The sequence below is a fragment of the Tachypleus tridentatus genome, chromosome 1 (assembly GCF_004210375.1).
Source record: "Tachypleus tridentatus isolate NWPU-2018 chromosome 1, ASM421037v1, whole genome shotgun sequence".
NCBI lineage: Eukaryota > Metazoa > Arthropoda > Merostomata > Xiphosura > Limulidae > Tachypleus > Tachypleus tridentatus.
In genome coordinates, this window is record NC_134825.1 from 87,285,387 (window position 1) to 87,305,563 (window position 20,177).

The window sequence follows — 20,177 nt, forward strand, 5'->3', positions numbered from 1 at the left end:
ATTAGAATCAAGTAAAACTGTTCTCTTTTTACTAGTAGTGATTCTCAAGGGTTAGTGCTTTGGATTGCTTTTATTTACAAATTACACTAATAATGGTGATAGGATCATAATTAGTAAAATTCGTGAATGATATTGAAGTCTTGGGTATTTTGAACCGTATTGAGGACACATTGTGCTAATATAAAAAACACAAAACCAAATGGTCCCTTGTCTCGATACATATGTAAGTTCTGAGCATAGTAATAAGTTTCCAAATGGTGGATAGAACTTATAGTTTTTTTTTTTTATTTTAGCTGTTACGTTTCATTATCATTTGTTGTTGGTTTTTTCTTTATTTGTAATTTTTGTTTTCAAACTTACTCCTATAAATATTTCATTCCGAATTAGTGTAATTAATATTAGCTACGTGGTTGTATTAATTTGGGTCTCAGGACATATAAAATTTTGGTTCATTTAAATGAACAATTAACCATATTATACACAAAACAGATGCGAACTTCCTTGGAAATAAGAACAATTTTGTGATTTAACAAACTAATATTTTATGTTATGGCTAACTTGCCAATAATTATATGAAATCTTGATAAAGTTCTGCAATTTTTTACCTTCTGTTTTTTTGTTGTTGATGGTGAGTTTATGTTGAAAGTACCTTTACAAATTGCATCTCTTCAAAATCGAAGTTTTAGTTGTAATTTCAAAAGTAATACCGACCTCGTAGCTTTGTTATTTATACTTAATTATTGAAAAGAAACCATTGAAGCAGGAACATTCGCATTTAATTAAATGAAATAAAAAAATTACCCTTTCAGTTTTATCAAAAATTACTAAGACAAGATTAGAATATAGAGAATACACACGTATTGTAATAGAACTATTACTGAATGTTTAAAACCTCTTCCAGTTAGTTGCTTTATGCGTGGTTTGTTGGTAAGGTTGACCCAATTTTATGTCCCAGTTGCACAGCGCATTTACAGCTACACGACCTAATACACGTGCTCCACCTCACACAGCCAATGAGTCGTCTAGAAACGTCATTAACGCACCTGCAGCAGTTTCGGTGTATTACTTGTGACTGGAGTTTTTAAACATGTTTTATTTCTCTGTTCGTTGTTGTCACGTCACTGTGGTAATTTGTTCATTTCAAACAAGTTTTAACGTTTTATTTATACCTAATTCTTCACTCAATGTTCTATTTATTTTTTGTGATTTTGGTTCAGCATATTTTAATGTATTAAGTACTATTCATTGAAGTATTTATATCTAATTATTACAATACATATCAAATATTTAAGTTATTTACAAGTTTGTTTACACAGTAGATTTGTTTTTATTTCTGTAAATACAGTTGTCAATAACTTTGCTTTCATCTTAAAATATAATGTAAATAAGTACAACTGTGGTTGAATCTTCGGTTACTAATATCTTCAGGAAGCGAGGTATATAAACACATTAAAAATGACTGTTATACCTTAATGCCCATTCTGAAAACTTTCATAAGATATATATTTCCTAAATTATTTTATATTCTAAACCTATATAAAGCACCTTACAAATACAGGTTTATTGTAGTTACTAGAAAAAACTAATATCATCAATGTATACGGTATAGTCAGTTAAGGCCTGAAATACCTTAAATATTATTTAAACAGATACAGAAATACCATCAAAGAAAGACACAGTATTAATTCATGTATCGTTAATCCCATTGGTTGCAAAATGAAAATATTAGATTTTTAGGTCAAAACAACAAAAACTTTTGATATTTGTAATCTTCACACTAGTTTTAGTCTTTCATCTGCAAGTTTGTCTCCTGGTGGCTCACTGGACAGTCTGAGGGCTTATAACGATAAAAATCATATATCGAGATACCAACAATGTCCAATAAATCATTAGAAGTTCTTAAAATGTTGTAAGAAACATGGTAAATTAATGCATTGTTCTAATAAACACAGATATTTCTATAATAATTGTATGTATAAGAAATATAGTTGTTTCACAGTAAACTACTCTTACAAACTACAAATTTTTCTATTGACAACACATAAAACACAAAAAAATATCAATATGTGGTAGCTTTAACTCTCAAGTTTGAGGTTAAAATTATTCGAACTTGAGTTTTTTTTATTTGTAATATATATTAGTGAAATACAGTACACTAACATATTATTCACTGTTACAGGTGGGTGATAATCGTTTACAGAATATGAAGGTTTTGTTGACATCGCCAAACACATCCGCTCGAGAAAAACAAAACTGTAAACAAAGCGCATTGCTTTGATATAAAAATTATTAACAAACGTTTAATATTTTCAATCAAATAGAAATTTGGAATCTTGAATTTATAAAATTTCAGTTTCAGAATACAATAATTTCTAGGGGACACACTTAACCTCAAAATTGTTGTTGGTCATAGCGTAGAGCTAATGAGTGAGTTATTGGTGTTCTATCCACGTGTGGATTCGAATCCAGGATTTTAGCATGGTAAGTCTGTAACCTGACTGCTTATCTGTTGGTAACCCTAATCCAGAAATCCTGCGTATTTAACACAAAAAATAAGAAATAATATACGTAGCTACGGAAGGTCTTGTGTTCAACGTACACAAATTATTCGATTTTGCTTTGGTCGAGTCTCCCGGAGGAACAGCGGTAGCTTTACGGACTTATAACACTATAATTCAGGATTCGATTCACTTAGCAGATAGCCTGATATTGTTTTGCTCTAAAACAAAACAACTTATTATCGGCACTTGCCGCTAAATCTAACTAATCTAACACTTTCAGGAACGAAAAGAACGTCTAAATAAAACTATAAACTATCTTATATTTCTTTGTTCATCTTGCAGGATCTCTGCTAGTACTTTCCCACAAAACTGTGTTGTCCCTCAAGTTTTACTTTACTTTGGTATAAGTAGTTTAAGATATGCCCTACTAAATTGTATGGTAATACTTCCAATGGCTATTTTCAAAGCTGTGTGTTATTAGTACTTGTTCATAAAACATGATGTGATGTAATGAAAGTCTGGAAACGAATAGTGTGACAACAAAATGGTGCCGTGTTTATAGTCCAAAAGCCCATTCGTTCTGAAGTCCATGGCTTTAAACCAACAGTTTTCTTCATAGGGATGAGGGGTGAAGGGTTTACTTCTGTATTTAACAGCAAGGTGTAAAAAGCAAGTTGGAAAGATCAGTGGCAAGACCTGAAAAGCGAGTAACGAGTTAGTTTGTTTGTTTTGAATTTCGCACAAAGCTACTCGAGGGCTATCTGCGCTAGCCGTCCCTAATTTAGCAGTGTAAGAATAGAGGAAAGGCAGCTAGTCATCACCACCCACCGCTAACTCTTGGGCTACTCAATTGCCAACGAATAGTGGGATTGATCGTCACATTATAACGCCCCCACGGCTGGGAGGGCGAGCATGTTTGGTGCGACCGGGATTCGAACCCGCGACCCTCGGATTACAAGTCGAACGCCTTAACACGCTTGGCCATAACGAATTAGTTTGTTATAATATATAACAAGTTGTCAAAGGAACAAACCAAAAACTTTTATAACAAATCTTTCGAGTATTTCATCGTTTCTGTGAAGTAATCAGAAGACGATGATTTAATGTATCTCTCTACATTAAGTAAAATCAGTATTTTGGTCTTCATCCAAATAGAGACCAGAGGCGTCATCAGACACTGACACATGGTGCCCGTGACCCGGTTTTACTTAATAGTGCCCCAGATCCACACTTAATGTATAGAAAGATCAGAATTGAAAAGAATATTTTATAACATACTAAAATGCCGAAACATTCCGCATCTATGAACACGAACTCTGAATCTTTCAAGCACCTATTGACGTTTCTGGTAAAAACTGTGGCTATTAGTTCACGGATAAATCTTACTCGGACGCAATCAATTGATACCCCATAAAGCATGAATGACATCCCTATGCTACAGTCACCTGCCCTTTTTTATTTACATTATCTCTAGTCCTTTTACTTTCACACGCGTCAAAAGACAACATTAGGACCAATGGTATAGAAGTATTGTAAATCAGTTCCTGGTGAAATCGCTAACAGAGAAAGGAAACGCGTGAGAAGCAAGAGTATGATAATTATATTCTCATGTTATGATACTTGACCAATAGTAAAAGACAAGACTATTTTTAACCGTCGGTCAGTGAGTTATTTATAGATGAGACTCCTCAGAGCTGTGTAGAAATAAGGTGGAACTTTTTCAGTATCAGTTGGAAATTACAGAAAATAAATACTGTAAAATTACAAAATATCAATTCAAATATTTTAATTTAAAGTTATTATTACAACATCAAATACTACCCTAGTCTTTATCAACACGGTATGCTTATGTAATTCTCAGTTTTTAAAACACAAATTCGACCTCTGTATTCCAGACAAACTATGATACAACCTTTAGTACTTTAGGCTTACCAGGTTCAATGGAAGTTGTTCTAGGTGACAAGATTTTCCAGACAAAAGATAATAAATTCACCTTAATTTTTCAAAAAGGGTTTCTCAAACCTCATTGTGAAAATAATATTTATTCAATTTTACGGTAAATTCAACAACCTTATTATTAGTGACTAAGGGAGTAACGTTTTTTAGTAGATTACAATCTCTTCAAAACTATTTCGTCTTCATCTTTATTTCTCAGCTAACATTTTACGGTAACAATATATGACAACTACCATTAGTTTAATCTCTTGTGTAGAGGGTTTAGTAGTTTATATTAAAACGATTTTGAATACGCAAGTCAGCGATTTGATATTGAAAAACGAAACATTATGAATCACCTTGGAGAATCAGGACCACCCAAAAAGAGTGCTTGCAACAAGTTTTACACCAGCATGATAAGCAAAGTGGAGAACCTCGTAACAGGTGAGAATCCACGATCACAAACGTTTGTGGCTAAAGTTGTCCATGTGATCAAGGAGACAGTATTCAACGAAATTCAAGAATCTTTTCTTCGTCTGAAAAAGCAACAAAAGGCACGTGTACACATTGTTTTTACGACATATTTCAAATGTTGCGTGCTCAATCAGCCAGGGAATGAAATAGGTATTCATGATATTCCATACGAGTCTAGTTATCTATGGACTTCTGAGATCGTACTGTTGAAATGGACTCTGGAAACCGTTGTCCTCGTACCTATATAGATAGCTTGTGTAATTAAGTATGAAGGAGTAGTACTTTAAACTTAATACTGTATTACGATGGAACCTTTTTCAGTGGAAAATACATTGCAGAGCTATTGTCAAGATGCACAGTCGTCTGTTAGAGCATGACTGGACGTGATACCATGGACTGTAAAGATTTAAAATAGTTTTAACATAACGTATTTGCACAGGTAATGCAACCTTAACGTTTCTTTACACGTTTTATATTACGCTACTAGTATAGTTGCATTATATCCTGTTCAATACTGTGATTGTCATATATATGATTTTTGTTGATTCTTTGTTTAAGTCTTATTATTACTTGAATATTTTTCTATTGTCTCATTATTTACACATTTCGTCTAGTTCTTAAGTTTGAATGTTACCCTTGTATGTTGAGGATAGTTCAAAGTCAGATTAATGTGCTCATTTTTCCTTTCATTACACTTAACTCTGTTAGTTTGCTTGTAGTATTAACATGTAATATACAGCTTTACTGTTTTTTTGCATAGTGTTGTTACTTAATTTATTTCACATCTTAAACATTTGTTTTTTTACTATACCTCCTGCTACTTGACTCTGTAGTTAAACAACAACAGATTTAACAGTAATTTATCTCGGGTTAGTTTTAAGCTAAATTTACATCGTTGGGATCATTTGATAGATTTTCGTTGCTCACTAGTTGTTTTTAAGAGATTTATATAATGTTTTGGGTAAATTAATGTCCCACCTTTCGAAAGGTGAAATAAGCAATTTTTTACGTATTTTGTTAATAACGTATGTATCATTCTATACTTTTTGATTAATTTATGATTTATTAACAATACTGATTAAAATGCAACATTTTAATTTTCATATTATGATGATTATTTTGCTTTGTTAGCGTAGTATTTGGATGACCAGCACCTCGTGCTATTTGGACTAAGGCATGACCAGTACCTCGTGCTATTATTTATGTGAATTAAAGCTGAAAATATCGTTGACAGTGATATTTATTCGAGTGATAAACCAATATGGCTGAACAGCGAGGGAAGCAACTGACAAATCAATGAATTGTATTAATTATAAGAATGACATATTAAATTAACTATATCCGATAAGTTTTCGTCCTGTCATTTTTCATACACCTAGTAAGAATTATATTATAAATTAGCTGAATCAGTTACCCAGTTAAATGTTTTAGTTGTAATCTTAGTCCTGATTGATGAGGAGTTAACGATCATGTCAGTGATAGTTTTCCCTTGTTTACAACAAAAATACAAACATGCATTAGCGATATTTTGAAAACTGTTCACCAGTTATAATCATTGTTGTTGTCAATATAGTATTGCATGTAAAAGTATATCTAAAGCGATTGTCTCTGATCCAATGTGTATCATTTGTCTCCTATTGTTATCGTGTATGTGAAGTTGTCTTTCAGTCTTCACCGTCGTCATTTCTGTAATATGTTAGAACTGTGACGTCATTATTTTCACTGAAAATTTTTCTCACTTTTTAATAAAAGTTGTCTTTCTTAACCTTTATTCTCTTTAGATCTAAACTTTAATGTAGTTTCCTGAAATAAACTGGTTTTAATTATATTTGGTAAGATTAAATACTATAAAGTTTGTATACTTTGCCTTCTTATGAACAACAAAACAGAATGTTCATCCTGCCATAATATGTTTAGAAATTATTTTTAATCTATAGACACTGCACTTTTCAGAAAACAACACTGGAATTAAAGTACGAGCAAACTTATGAAATATCTTTGACCTTTGACCATTAAACTCTACTAAACGTTGCATTCGTTTTGAAATTTTCCGACCATTTTTCAACTTCAGTTTAATCGTCCAACCAATAACAGTGCAATACGTAGGTGATAGACACACACTCAAATTAATGAAGGCAGTTATCGAACTGTTCTTTTTCTGTACTTCGAAAGCTTTGAGCTCATTAGGATAGTAAGTGCTGGACGTTGATAAGTAGTATTATTATATTTATAACCACGTCAAATGAAACTGGTATGTCAACGCTGTTTGTACGTGCATGTATAGCTTATTACAAATCTGAAAATACATCCTCAACTCATGTTTCGAAGATAATGATGTAATAAAGTACTCCCACTCATACATGACAATATTAGTGATTTTCTTAATTAGTGGATGTCAGCTTGGACTAGACATGTAGATTTCTAATTTTAGACAAAATATTTTTCCCTGTTCGTGAATAGAGATACAGCATAAGCACTGCAAACCTAAACGATTTATACCAGATCGGGAAGAGAATAAAACTGTGTGATTTAATGCGTGTCTTACATTCGTTAAACATCCGTAATCCCTGTTCACTTTATAAGTTTACCTGTGACTGTTCGTTTTGTTGCACAATCACTTTGTTTACCATTCAGTCTATTTCCTAGCTAGTTCTCTGTACTCAACATGAACATATTTATATTTTCATCATCTATATGTTTAGGACAAACACTAACATTAATGCGACACGATAAGTGAACATAATTTAAACCTCTTATTATAGATATAATGTGGATCCCATTTAGGCGTTGGATATACAGGGTGTCCGAAAAAATGTATACACATTTTGAATGATTATAAATGCACTGTTTATTAAGATATATCTAGGTTTTATAGTCCAACTTTAAGAAGACAGGTGTAGAATCATTTGAGTTATTTTAAGTGTTCAAACTGATGACACGGACAGATGGAATTGCAAACTTCACGAATCATTTCATTTGGTATTTGGGTGCATACTCTTTCAATTGCTGCTCTCAACTCATTGACTGTTGCAGATTCTATGCTATAAACCTTATCTTTGACGTATCCCCATAAAAAAAAGTCCAGAGGTGTGAGGTCTGGTGGACGTGGGGGAAATTCAGTGCTACCTCTTCGCCCAAACCATCTGTTGAGCAAATTTTCTTCAAGATAGGCCTTGATATTACGATGTTAGTGGAGAGGTGCCTCATCTTGCTGGAAATAAAACTCCTCATCTCCAAATTGTTCTCGAATGCGTGGCGCGACAGACTCTTGCAACAAGTTCAGATAAACGAGACCAGTGACTGTGTTTTCGAAAAAATAATGGTCCAATTACCACACCACACAGTAACCCCTGGTAAGTTTATATGATGTTCAACCGTAACATGCGGGTTCTGAGGTACCAAGTAGGTGCAATTGTGGCGATTAACTGTGCCATTTAACTTAAATGTGGCCTCATCACTCCAGACAATCTTGTTTGGAAACTGTGCATCCTCTGCAGATTTTGCCAGGTACCACAAAATTCAACTCTCCGGTCAGAATCATCTTCATTGAGGGCGTGGACTAATGCCGGAATAAAACTTTTCAATGAACGCACTTCAACATGCGATGGACGCTCGATTTTGGGACTCCTGTCTCACAGGCTGTTGGCCGAAATTTTCTTGGAAACCGGTGGAGACTTTCCAACAGCTCTGCTTCTCGTGTGGACTGGCGGACGACTGCGTTCTTCCAGAACGCCCTTTATGGAAGTCTTGAACAGCTCAATTTGTTTCAAACGTATCTATGATGCGAGTAATGGTGAGTCGCGTTGGTGGATCTGTTTGAAACTCCATTGTAAACCGTCTTTGCACATCAGCTACGTTCTCACACTTCCAGTAACACTTTAAGATAAATTTCTTTTTCTCAAAGCTTAGTCTTGCTTTTGCCATTACTTCAGATCAGTTGTACCTATAAAAAAGAAAGTTTGAGTGAGTTATAATCATTCAAAGTGTGTATACATGTTTTGGGGACACACTGTAAGTATGACTTCTGTATAAAGGCTACCATGTTAGAGTCGTACATGATAAAATGCAAATTTCATGTTTGTGCGCAAGTTAAAAGACGGTAAGGAATCAAAAGTCATAATTATATCGGTTAAGCTCAAAAGACGTTTAGTATAGAGAAGTTTTTTGTGAAGCTTTCATCGACTAACTATATTTTCTTAAGTGTTCTTGCATTTAATGGGAAAATGCCCAAGCTTTCCTTTTACATTTTTAATTTCGTGGTATGATACACTTATGAGATGTTACAGATTTCTGTTTTTTAAATTTATGTTTTTAATTCGTTGATTTATATGTTTGAATTTCCGGTTTTAAGCAACGGGTGCAAACCCACGAAAGTGATTAAATTATTGAGAACTTTTCAGCTTATTCTCCATGACTTGACCTTTGTTTATGTAACTGACAGTAACCCTCTAAAATAAATGCTTAACACTGTAAGGAACCATTTCAAAACATATACCTCAAGAGAAAATATATTCTCAGCTTCGCTCTCGTGGCTGTAAATTAATTCAGATTAATTGTAAGATTATTTAAAGACTTCATTGCATTCCGAAAATAGTTGTCTATCTTTTACACAAATATGTTGTTGACTGTTAATGCTCACCACCTCGTGTGTCAGTGCAACCTTGAGGGTTTACGTCACACGCATGTGCATTACGGTCAGTGTGTCAGAATATAAGCAAATTGAAATTTGGCAGCACATTGGGCTTGACAAAACGTTTGTTCAGCGTTTGATTCATGATGAATCAAAATAACCTTTGATGAAGTGTCAATATATATGTCAACTTTATGTAGTACCAATCAGGGTACGAATACCAGTAAGAAATGATATCCATTTGATAATGTCAAGCTAAGTAAGAGAGATAATGTCAGATGTTATCCATTAAGTAATATCAACTTTCTATATCCAGCCGAGTAAGATGTTATGTGGTGGGTAGTATGTGAAATACACAGTACCAACCTGAGGACAAGTGTCAACGTGAAATGACATTTGGAAGATAACACTGACTTTAGAACCAGTGTTAATAAGTTAGTATATTACAATATATAGTATCAATCTCAATACGAGAGTGTTAGATTATATCCTGTAGATAATATAAAATTTCTTTACCAATCTGAATAATTATCCTTTTAAGATGATATCCAACAGATATATCAACGTGAGTACCAGTATCAATGTGAGATGATATTCAGTAAATACTGATTATATTCAATATGAAACTACGTTTTTTCTTTACTTCACATATTTGATGTTATCAAGAATAGAAATTCTACAAAAACGTCAACTCAAACTATGTGAAAAGAAAGAGCGAAATAATTTCTGTCGACGCACACATAAAACCGTGCGTCTTACATAGGTACAGACTTATGCCAGAAATATTAAATACGAATGTTATTCTTAAGTTAAAATTAATGTTACACCATTCTATATCTACTATGTTGTTAGTTAGAAATTCACGCATATTCACTCAGGATTAATCGTCTTCGGGAGAAATGGAAGTAGGTCCGGCGCCATTAAACTTTTTTTCTGCATGGTTACCTAAATTAGAACACTTTGTACTTTTCATTGGTTGTAGCATTGACAAAAATATTCGTGTGCTACGAGTGTTTCCATGGTTGTTTAAGATATTTTTAAAAATTCATTGTAACAGTTCCTTTTGACGTTATCGTAAAGAAATATTTCACATAAGAACACCTCTAAATACCCCTAGGTAACTATATCATTTTACAAAATATTCCAATGTAAGGGACAATTAGGAAGAAGATTTTATTAGCTCGTCTTTTGAGCTGTGTTGTGATGAGTCGATTAAAGTAAAACAACAAATGAAATAAAATTACAACATTTTGTTCTGCACTATTAATTGTTAGCGAAGGAGTACAGAACTGTATTTTTGGAACTCTTGTAATTTTATATACATTTAGTAAAGCAGAGTGTGTAAAGAGATGCAGGTTGAAAGTAAAACAAACCAGGATCCTGAAGAAGATATCTGGAACTTTGCTCGATGTGGACAACAATACGTTGGTTAGAAATCGTCAAAGTAAGTCTATACAAGCCCCCGCTATTACAGCGGAAAATCTATGGATTTACAACACTAAAATCAGAGGTTCGATTCCACTCAGTGGGCTCAACAGATAGTACCATGTGGTCAAAGCTTTACAAGGTGTAGTTAGTTAGCGTTAATAGGATGTATAATCGCTTTCAGACAACTATTGCTTTCGCTACTTTGTTTATCATGACAGTTCTTTCGATTTAGATCTTCGGTCTCAAATTCAAATAAGATTCAAAAGCCAGAAGAAACTGATAAAACTCAGAAAATAACTTTTCTTCACTCTGCTTACAGTATGAATTTAACGGCTTCATGAGACACACAAAAAATGGTTATCCGGTGCTCTGTAAAGAGATCCATACATATGATAGATCACTAATCCATCTGGCGGAAGACCTACAAAAGATAAATCATTGTCGAAAATTCCGCAAGATGATCTCCTTCTCCACTGGATCAATGGGTCACAATAACGGCAAGTGAAAAACGCTGAGAAACAAACTCACGTGGTCTACTTTATGTCAAAATACCAATGGTGCTCCTCTACCATGGTCATAAAGCATCTCGTTTACAATGGTGTCGTTTTCTAGAAAATGTTGATTGGTCAAACACCATGTGACAGCATGACTTGTTCATAAACAAATACGAGATTTGTGCGTATTTACAGAGTTGTCCAACTCTTACGGAGGAAACACCTATGTATGGTGGTGGTGACATACTGTTTTATCCATGGATCACTACTGATAGCTAATCCTTCTATGCTCCAGTCGTTCAACCATTAATATTTTCGTATGAAGATTCATTTAGTTAGAGCTTTCTTACAATGGATTATCATGCGATCAACTGAGTTACAACTTCAGAAAAGAATAACATCCAGTGAATGAAAATGTCAGCCAACATGCTCGCTGGGTTCAATATGTATGAGATGCTCAAGGAAAGCGTTTGGCAGCACGTGATTGAACTCCTTTTCATAATGCCCACTCTCAGCGGGTTCCATATATATATATAAAGAAACTTATGTAGTAATGACTTTCCAGTAAATCAAACATTTGACGGACTATTTGTTTCTGTTTGTGTGTGTATGTAATTTTAGGGACTCTCAAACCATAAAAATCAAGCAGTTTGGTACACAAATTTAAAATGTGTTAAATATCCCGTATTAAAGTACAACTCACAGTGTTGTTCAAGGAGATGATACAAACTGACTGTTGAGATGTAAAGTCTGTAGTACTATTTGTTGATATGTAATCCAACTGTGGATATTTTCACAATATCATATGACTGTTTGTCATAAAACTGAAGTAATGGTTATCATAAATGATAGTTACTGACAGTAGTTGTACTTTGATATAACTAAAATATAGAACATTCCGGCTATTTTGTAACTGTTTTTAGCATTACATATTTCTCAGCTAGTTGTCTACTGTATGTATAAAGACGTAGTGAAGTTTCATTTGTTTAATTAATCAGTGTGCCCGTATGTAGTTATAAAGACGTGCTATATATTTGTTTACAATTTCACTTGACCTTATCCAATGCTTTATGACATCGATTGGTATAAAATGTCTATAATAACGTTTATACATGGTTTCTTGTAACAGAATGTAATGTTATATAAAATGGCAGTTGAAGCGTACAAACTAGGTCACTTATACGTTCATGTAAATAAATGTTTTGCGTTTTTGGAGTATTCATACAGCGCTGTACCATCCCTAAATTTGAATTAATAGACCAGAAGGAAGACATCAGCCATTTTATCGTCACTCATTGCCTAAAAACACTGAGTACGGTTTTGAGGCATCGGGACACTAACCACGCCCGGTTCTCTACTTATTTGAAGTATCCTAGCATGTGTGTATTCAATAAACAGAGTACGTGAATATGTGATAAACTGGGTTGTGTTGATAACCCGATTTTGACCTGCCCCAAATATGAAACACTTAATAGGTCAAGATTACAGCCGTTCCTATGTGTAAAGTCATTATGCTCCCGTTTTCAAATCCTTAAAACAACAGTTCTTGAAAACTGATTTCTCATAAGGTTAAAAATAATAATATATTCCAAAAGCGTGGCGGTATAGATGATATAAGTTTGAAGTATGCAAAATTTGTTTCTGTCAATATTATTTGTGTTAAAGAAGTGTAATGTAAATATAAAACTTGCATCCAATAAATACCTCAGATAAGAAACAGTGAATCTTCTTTTACATTTCTCAGAAATGCTCCTTCAGACAGTTTAAGATGCACAAAACAGGTTTGTTAAAGTTTGATACCAGAGACCTCTGACTGTGGTACGTGGAATAGCCAGTTACGTAGTAGCTTTAATTTATACCGTCACTATCTGTTCCCGGCATGAAGTTTGTATTTTTAAAATTTTGTTTTTACAAATATACAACATGTTAGTTCATTTAAACAACCAAATTCAATATTAAGACATAACAATTGAGTTACAACTTTTATAAAGGTAACTTAAGCTTTCTTGTTATTCATTGCCTACTGTTTTTAATGTTATAATTCTACAGATATATAACAAAATAACATAACATCGTCGTGTTTAAGCAGCTTTCTAATACATCAGTATTTGGAGATAAGTATTGATGTGAGTTCACGAAATGATAATTGTTTATGTGTAATTTGTTAAGTAAAATATTTGCATTGACACCATTAATATGAAACGACAATGAAAGAATATTCTATTTTATTTGGTTAGCAGTAAATCTGTGAATTTACAACACTAAAATTTGGGTTACAATTCCACTTGGTTGATGGAGCTCAGATAGCCCATTGTGTAGCTTTGAACTAAAAAACAAAACAACTATACACTCTGTATTAAATATATTAAAACTATATGTTTTACACACTTACACATCAGGGTTGTAAATTGCACGTCATAAATTAGTCAAGGCTAGGATATGGGCACAAAGTTCATATTGACGTGATTCACAAAATGATTAGAGTAGTACATTATTTTTACACTCTAAAACACGAAATCAATGAAGTTTTGTTTCAAGGTTTTGATAAAGGTATAACTTCACATTTAGAGGTTTGACGTTTGTGCAAGATCTATTTACTATTTCAGAATCCTGAGCTGATTCGTCTCTTGTTTTCATACATTTCTGTAGATAAAGTATGTACTTTGGTTGTTATTGTCTGTTATTACGGTCAACAATACTTCTTACTTCATATAACACGTATCTATCAATAGTGAATCTATGAATACGTTAGCTACACTGAACCGTCTTAAAGTTCTTTTTTTTTATAGTAATGTGGATGTTTCAATGCATTGCAATATTTATATGTAGATAGGTATATTTTAACAAGGTAACATATAAGATATACAGTGTTTAAAATAATGGTGGAAACACAGAAGCCACACACACATCAAGGGGTCACAAATAACAAGTAGTGGTAACTAGTTGGTGATTTTATCAATGGTGGTGCAAAACATACAAAATACATAAGAAAAGTGAGTAACTTGTACAATATATTTGTGTGAGAACTATTTTCTTTAAACATAGTTTTCATACTGCCATACATTTATTAATATAGATTATTGTCTCAAATCTCCTATATTACTCCCCACAACTTTGGCTGCGTTTCGACCTTCTCGATTTCTACATAATCTCATACAAGCCAAGCATGGCTGTGAATAATCCGCCAGGAAACCTCTTTGTCGTTGTTTGATATACATTTTCTGTATACTCGCTATCGTTGTCTTTGTGGAAGATAAATCCCCGCGAAGTGAGTCGGTTTTCTGAGGAAATGGCATAATGGATGAACTCCTAGATGTATTTGTCAGCAGTCAGGGTGCCATCAGTTTTCCATTGATTAGCGATGTCGTTGGTTATGATGCATCTCCAAACTTGTATTTAATACCCCACCATGCCTCACTTTAAATCTTATATATTGACCATAATACTGTTATCTACTCTGTCGTTAAATCAGCTGCCATTGAATGTTTCCGAACAATTGGAACTTGGACTCTTGTGTAAGGTTTGCGTGTTCCTAGCTTTGCTTATTTCACTGTTTGTGGTCAGATACACACTTTAACAAAGTAGTTTTGTTAGCACTTTTTAGCTACGGTTTTCGAGCAGGAACGTGTTCATTGTGCTAAATGTTATCGTACTGTTCTTGAGGTAACACTCACTCTTGTATTTATGGGAAGAATGTTAACAAGATATGTACGCAATCATAATTTATCTCGTATCCAGAGATACTTTAGCATTATTTTTGACGAGTTTCGGTTTTATACCTTGAAAATTTATACTATTAACAGCGCCAGTTTCATTTACCATTTTCAGTTCAGAGTCTCGTATACAGATGTTCCTGAAACATGGAGTCTTATACCAAAGTATCCTTGACTAATTAAAACTCTGATTCTGTACGTTTATCGTACAACGCTTCAACCCTAAAATCGTTAACTAGATTCACATTATTTTTATTGGATGGTTAAAAAGCAGTTGCATGTAAAGTATAGTATGTTACTGTAGTCTGGCGAAATTCGTTTTTGCACATTTATAAAATACCCTTTTTTTCTCACTGTTTCCATTACTTTATGTCTTACATTCACGTTTGGAGCCATTCCATGATTTTCAAGTAGAAGCTCAATTTTTATTTATCTTTCCAACCAACTATATTTTTGATTCACATTATGTTTAGAATCTCTTCTCTGGTTATTCAGTTACTATATTATTATGTTTTTCTTTTCGCTTATAGTTTTCCTGTATATTTTTTCTTTCTTCATCCGTTTTTTAACTCTTTCTATTGTACTGTAACAGTAGTTTTGACAAATTCATGCGAGTATGCAGTACTTTAGCAGTTTGTTTTGCTTTTTAAATAAGGAAACGCGTCAGCTAAAAAATACTACCCTGTATCTATATCTGTAAATCTGTATCTGTAAATCTATATCTGTAAATCTGTATCTGTAAATCTGTATCTGTAAATCTATATCTGTAAATCTGTATCTGTAAATCTGTATCTGTAAATCTGTATCTGTAAATCTGTATCTGTAAATCTGTATCTGTAAATCTATATCTGTAAATCTGTATCTGTAAATCTGTATCTGTAAATCTGTAAATCTGTAAATCTGTATCTGTAAATCGAATCTCTAGATTTTTTCCCGTAATACCTCTTCAAAGATTGCCACCGTAACCAACATCTCGAGTGCATTTAATACGTTTAAGACAAAGAGCAAATAAACAGATCTATGAATAAACGTTTGAAACCAACTATTCGCTTTTTTGTGCCCTAGATAGTGAGGAATAGATCTATAAGTGTACTAATTACATGGAACCTCTATTAATTTAGGCAGAACTGAATTAAAAGTAATTTCTAAATGGACCTGCAAATAGAGTCATGGTTGTCCGTTAACCATAGTTGCTTATTCAACCCTGCTTTCTTAGTTTACACAAACATCCACATAGTTGAAATTCTGTCTTTCAGTTTCGTATCCGTACAGCCTCAGTTAAAGTGTACATAAACCAACTCCATATTAACATAGTGTTTAACTGTGAAAAAAATATATATCGGCCAAATTTTAGATTACGGCACATTAAGTAAGAAACAAGTAGAAAGTATCCTATTGCCATCATGCATTACTCTTAAGCTACCTGGGATATTTAGTACCGGAAGTTGTCTTTTTTTTTTCAGGTTCCATTATAGATTATTTGCCCCTATGTTATAGCTGTCGGTTGCGCCAAAGTGTAAATGAATTATCTTTGAATTCGATTGTCGAATAGTAAAGTAAAATATAATGCTTAGCTTTACATTCAAAATACGTTGTTTGAATAAAGCCCAAAAAATAAAACTTTATTCTCTCGAAACCATTATAATATGTGTGAGAAGTGTTTAAAAAACCATAAAGAATATACTAAATGTTATTTATGCATGAACTTCTGCAGCGTTGTGTGTTAATTTGTATGTGTGGCATCCATGTTACATTTGTCCTCATGTGCATGTATTTGTTATATCTTATGTTTTCCTAAAATCTTTATAAGTTATTATATAATGGTATGTTATATTTTTGTGACAGTTAGTATTTCTTTCTTATTAATTAATCTTCGTAATTTATAAAAGTTTTATAATGTTTTTCATGACTAAAGAACCTTGAGATGATTTACTATTTTTATCGGAACGATGTAAGTAGTCTGATAAGGAATGTAGTCAACAATATGAAAAAAAATTTTGTACAATGTATGAAAAAACTAGATAGTTCTGAGACATCGTGATAGTTATCTGTCAATACCTCATAAATCCATACGAAAGTCAATTACATAACAATATCAAAAGATGCGAGACAATTTTTGTACGAAGTTAACATTACATGTCTCGTGTATTTTATTCTCCTATTTATCATTGCTTAATTTCAAAATAAAAAAATATTTAAAAATAATCTCTCTCTCTCTTTATCGTTTGTGTTTTATTTTCTTCAAGTTAAGTTATAAAAATATGGAAAAGACTTCGTGTATGAGACGAGCATGGAGGGAGGTGAATAGAAGCCAATTAGATGTAATTGTTGATTTAAAAAACCCAGGGTCATCTGAAGATAGTTTGGCTGTACTGAAAAGAGCGCTTAAAGTTTATGGCTCGTTTTATACGAATTTTGATTTTAAGAACAATGAATAGTATACTAGTGGCTATAGTATAGCCTTGGTCAAAGTGTTCTTACGACTCTTTTTTTTTTTTTTTTTTTAAGTGTAAGTACATTTTCGGTCCCCTTGCTACGGGGAAGAGGTGAAAATTTTGGAAAGAGTGTAGAGACACTCTGAAAAGTGACAACTTGTTTACGTCATCTGAGTTACATGTATAAGCTTAGCAGAACCTCAGTGTCTTAGAGTTCTTTGTTTTCTCCAGATTGTAGTTGAATTAGAGAAACGTGATTGAATTGTTCATTGGTGTTAAAGGTTTGAAACTTCTACTGCCTTCTTATTGTTGGTATTCTTGAGAATATAAAGGTTACAAATATACTAACTTGAATGTTTGATACAATTGGTTTAAGGTTTCGAAATATGGGTGCAGATTATTCTTCGACAGAACTTTGTTTCGTCTCAAAATGTCTTAGATTGTGAAATATTTGTTATTGAGTGTATGTATACTCTTGACTTCAGTTCATTTAGCATTTTGTTAGATAGGTGTATCGAAGTAAGAGAAGTCAAGAAGAATGCGTTTGAAATAAACTTTTTATATTTAAGGATAACCTCGATATGACTTTATATTAATTATATGTTTTATCTTATTATAGTACAGTTAAAGATAAATTCAAAATGTGTTTGATAACGAAATATTTGTAATAATTATAAGCTCATTTAGCAAAAGGCTTAAATATTACTAGAGTTTGTGTTTAACTACCCGTGTACAAGTGTTGCTTCTAAACGTTACATTACGTGCTGTTGTTACCATTGAAGTTATTTAGATTCGACAGAAACGTGAGCAGCGTGGTAATTTTAGCATGTAAGAACGTACGTTTGACGAGTAGCCTAAAAACGATAAAAACTCTATCGTATTCGAAATCAGTTAAGATGACATAATAACATACATCACATCTTGCTGTAAATTTGTTTGGTTTGTTTGTTTGTTTTGAATTTTGCGCAAAGCTACTCGAGGGCTATCTGCCCTAGCCGTCCCTAATTTAGCAGTGTAGGACTAGAGGGAAGTTAGCTATTCATCACCACCCTCCGCCAACTCTTGAGCTACTCTTTTACAACCGAATAGCGGGATTGACTGTAACATTATAACGCCCCAACGGTTGAAGGGGCGAGCATGTTTGGTGTGACGGGGATTTGAACCTGCGACCCTCGGATTACGAGTCGAGTACCTTAACCACCTGGCCATGCCAGACTCTTGCTATAAATATGTTCTAGAATGTGCCTACTTTACCATACTCTGTACCTTTTACTGTATATAAGACTATTTCACCGTATAGTTCGTCGCAAAAGTATTCAACCCGTGCAAAGTTTCCATATTTTGTTGCCGTCTGAGCTTGCAGTCAGGAAAATTTCAAATGGGACTTAATAATTAGAATCTACACAATCTACTCCATACCAAGAAGGCTAAAAAGAAAACGCTGCTATTATGTAAGTTAGATTTTCAAAGAAAATTAGAATATTCTCAGTTGTATAAGTATTCAACCCATTTGCAACGATAACTTAAATCAGTTCAGGTTCAAAAAATTAGTGAATGGTCTCTGTCTGTATGTAATCAAAGTGGTTTAACTTGATTTCAGAGTAAATGCGTCTGTTCAAGTCACAACTCACATAGCGACGCGATAAACCAACCATAAAGACCAAAGAGCTTTCCAAACATGTCAAGTGGTAGAGAAGCACAGATCGGAAAGAGGTTACAGAAATGTTCAAAGTCGTTGATTATCCCTTTGAGTACAGTGAAGGTTATTGTGAGTATTCTGAGGTATCCTTGAACACTCCTGATTTCTAGGGTATCCAAAATTGTGAGATTATCCCATACGTTCTTCATTGTGATATAAGTGTGGAAAGAAAATTGCACTACATATGGTTGAGTCACGAGTTGTTTTGCCTTACTGTGAGCAAGCCTCACCTCAATAGGCTTCTGGCGTATTGGCCAATCTTGTAAAATTGTTTTTATCGCTGTACATTAACATGGCATTTACTTAATGTTTGATTGACTGATTGGAATTAAACATAAAGCTACATAGTGTGCTCTGCCCATCACTGGTATCGAAACCTGGTTTCTAGCATTGTGAGCCTGCAGACATACCGCTGTGTCGCTGGGAAACGGAGGCACTATCAAATGGACAGGCTGTAAACATTTGGTTCATTTTGAAAACAGATACGCAGTGAGCCATAATCAACAAAGAACAATCGTCTGCCTGTGTTGATGTAGCCAGCTTGCAACACCTTAACGATGACTTTCAATATAAGTGGTATATCTATACATATTCTTTGAAGTTTAGCTATTTGTAATTATTTAGCAATTAATAATTTGGAGAATTTATACCTTGTGCTTCTCTTCAAAGCAACAACTGCGACAGTGTCTTGTTATTAGCATATAAACATATTTGTATTTTGCCATAACTGTAGTATTACGATTTCTGATTGCTCTCTTGTTGTTGTTTTTTTGCCTATCGAGTCAATTACGTTTTCTAAAATTCAGTCTCAAATTTTTGTATGTCCTATACTCAAATTCTTTAAAGCTATTATGGAGTTATTCTAACA

General features: G+C 33.4%; 1 protein-coding gene and 1 long non-coding RNA gene across 3 annotated transcripts in view; one reads left to right on the plus strand and one right to left on the minus strand.

The window, feature by feature from the left end:
- Positions 1 to 20,177, plus strand: part of LOC143254934 (uncharacterized) — a 39,594-nt gene that overhangs the window by 9,182 nt on the left and 10,235 nt on the right. The window lies entirely within an intron of this gene.
- The window catches only part of LOC143254970 (uncharacterized), a 62,331-nt gene continuing 43,346 nt past the window's right edge, over positions 1,193 to 20,177 (minus strand). Inside the window, exon 4 of the long non-coding RNA XR_013030394.1 lies at positions 1,193 to 8,853. This is a non-coding gene — a long non-coding RNA (uncharacterized LOC143254970). The remainder of the gene's footprint in view (positions 8,854 to 20,177) is intronic.